Source organism: Eutrema salsugineum, unplaced genomic scaffold (genome assembly GCF_000478725.1).
Source record: "Eutrema salsugineum unplaced genomic scaffold, Eutsalg1_0 scaffold_12, whole genome shotgun sequence".
Classification (NCBI taxonomy): Eukaryota; Viridiplantae; Streptophyta; class Magnoliopsida; order Brassicales; family Brassicaceae; genus Eutrema; species Eutrema salsugineum.
Window position 1 is genome coordinate 3,584,120 of NW_006256895.1, and position 3,006 is coordinate 3,587,125.

The 3,006-nt window shown below is 43.1% G+C and overlaps 1 non-coding gene across 1 annotated transcript; it reads right to left on the minus strand.

The window, feature by feature from the left end:
• Positions 1-542: 542 nt before the first annotated feature.
• On the minus strand, positions 543-649 carry LOC112089449. The gene has a single exon (XR_002901087.1). It is a non-coding gene; the product is annotated as a small nucleolar RNA R71 (small nucleolar RNA).
• Positions 650-3,006: the final 2,357 nt, after the last annotated feature.

Below are 3,006 nucleotides of genomic sequence, written 5' to 3' on the forward strand. Positions count from 1 at the left end.
ACTTAAATAAGGCTCAAGCTGGGAGGAATGAGAAACAAGCGTTCATAAATTAAAACATGGCACAGAGAAATGAACGCCAATCTCAGCAGAATCAACAGCAAGCAAACAAGAATGAGCAGCAGGCTCACAACATTCTTCAGCCTCAGCCACAGGCTCAAAGATGTCAAGGACACCAACCAATCTATGTGGGATCCAATGATACAGCAAATGCTCACCAGAACAGAGCTGGTATTGTTTGTCCACTTGTCGAAAACAATAATTTTGAAGTCAATGCTTCACTGATTAATATGGTCTAAAACTCTAAGTTTCATGGACTGCCAATGGAAGACCCATTGGACCATATTGATCAGTTTGATAGTGTCTGCAACTTGACTAAGATAAATGGAGTCTCAGAAGATGATTTTAAGCTGAGGTTGTTTCCATTCAGCTTGGGGGACAAAGCAAGACAATGGGAGAGGAATTTACCAGTTGGGAGCATTTAGACTTGGAAACAATGTAAAAAAGCTTTCCTCACCAAGTTCTTCTCCACAAGCAGGACAGCAAAGCTTAGAAACCAGATCTCTAGTTTCACACAGCACTCCAATGAAACTTTTGGAGAAGCATGGGAGCGGTTCAGAACATACATCAATCAGTGTCCACACCATGAGTTTTCTGAAGCCTCTCTACTCTCCACATTCTATATAGGAGCACTACCTAAAATCAGGAACCAACTAGACACAGCTTCCACTGGTAATTTCCTGGCAAAGGAGATTACAGCTGATATGGAACTTGTGGAGAATTTGGCAATGTCTAATGACACATATGGTGAACATTATGACAGAACAAACAGATCAGATGGTTCAAGCTCAGAGCAAAAGCTTACTTGATAAGGTCATCGAACACTCTAATGAGGATCTCAGTATCCCAACACTCCGACCAGGTCCCATGACTTGATCTAGAACCAGGATCCTGCGTGAAAAGATCAACTTAGTCGTATCTAGTTTCATACAAGCACCCGAGGAGGAACAAGTTGAGGACACGGCCCAAACTCAACCGAACCAGCCCCGGCCTTACGAGAAAACAGGTATGAAATCTCTCTTGACCGGATAAGGAGTCGAGACCATCACAAAGCCCGGGGAGATCATCACTCAAGAGTCCAGGACAAGCAACACCAACCACTTAGCCGAGAGCGGTCAACCGGAGCTTGCACAAGAGATGCTAGCTGAGGAAGAGGCTGCCAAGGGAAGGATTCATGCACGTGAAACAAGCATCACCAACACTACCAAGGCCGCAGAAGACCACCTGAAGATCGCCCCAACACACGTCAAGAGCAGCTCACTTCTCCCATGGCCTCTTTTGCGTGCACAACAGGTAAATTTTGTTTATGAGTTTTGTGCAGGAACAGACAACCAGCTCAGTGGTGGCTAAGAGCCACGAGAGTCCAGAGACACCTGAGATCAAGTCTCGGCCAAGACTCAAGAGTTTATTTTCTTTTATTTCATTTAAGTAGAACTTTCCTTATTTGTGTCCAAATGAGACAACTCGCTGTTTACTTGTTTTCTTTGCCATTTTCTTTTGTTTCTTTTGAAAGTCCTGTGGTTTTTGAGTCTTTTCTTTTCATTTGAGTCGAACCCTAGAAGGTTCAAGCTGATGGACTGTTTATAAAGTCCCCTTGCAGCGTTGTAGTTTGATACCTTTTGCTTATCAACAAAATAACGCCGTTTTCTTTGAAGCTTTTGCTTGAGAGAGTTGCTTGCCTTTGTGTGTGTGTGATTCCACTCAAGGGTTAGTGGTTGCTGTATCAGAGAGTCCTCCATCCTCTCTGTGGTGCCATCAATCCACCCTCACTTCCCCTAAACCGATCCGACAAGAGAGAGCGAAGGCCAGCTTGTTAGATCTCCATCGATTCATTGTGTGACTCTATCCCGAGGCATACATCATTTTGGTATCAGAGCCGAAAGGTTCTGCCATCAGGTGATATCTATCCATCTCTAGTTTACCTCTATTAGTTGTTGTTTGCTTATCCTATCAAAAAAAAAAAATAGATAAATCGTCTTTGCTTATCCTGGGTTGCTAATCATTCGCATCATTCAACTAGTTCCCTTTGTTGTTGCTTGTGATCTAGTAGTTGTTTCATTTTGTTTGAGACTTATAGTTGTTAAAAAAAGAAAAGAAAAAAGAAATAGAAATGAGCCGTTGAGATCCTTGTCTCACAAGTTTAGGGTTCTAGACTATTGAGACTTGTAACCGCTGGAATTAGTCGTTTTCTTTGTTGCTTGATTGTCTTTGGTCTTTGTTTGATTAGTAGCCTGTTCTTTTTTTCGCGTTCTAGCTAGAGTCCCAAGAGTTTAAGTAAAAAAAAAGAAGCGAGTTAGAAGTTTTCTATTTCTCCATTTGTGTTATTTCCTTTTCAATAGCTTTCGCGCGTCTTGACAGTTGCAAGTTTTCCTTTTACCTTATTGTTTTCTTTAAATCTTTCTGCCACAAGGTACCATGATTCCTTTTGTTTCATCGTGAGCACATGAACAACCACAAGATAATATGGCTGAAGAACCCGTACCCCAAAAAGCACTGATCCAAATGTTTACGGCAATGCGAGAAGAGATGAGGACGATGAGGCAGGAGTTTGGGGATCAAGTTGGTCGTCTAGAGCAGCCACCACCAGCACCAGCGGCTGTAGCTGCAGCTGGAGGAGCTCGAGAGGCCCGACGAAACCCACCCCAACCAGAAGAAGAGATGCCCATTTTAGAAGATGATGTCCCACCTGACCCGTTAGTGCGACAACAAAAACGAGCTCAAGACCCCTTGAGAAGGCAGAACGCGAGGCAAGACGAACCTAGAGAGGGTAATTTAGATGTTAAGCTTACTCCTCCTACTTTTGCAGGTAAATCGGACCCTGACGTTAGCAGCCTGATTGGATTTGGTCGCGACATATTACTTTGGTCGAGTGAATTTCATGGACAACAGAGATGGTTTGGATGTGGTAACATGAATCTGTTTTTGGTATTTTAGGTTACATTTAGTAGC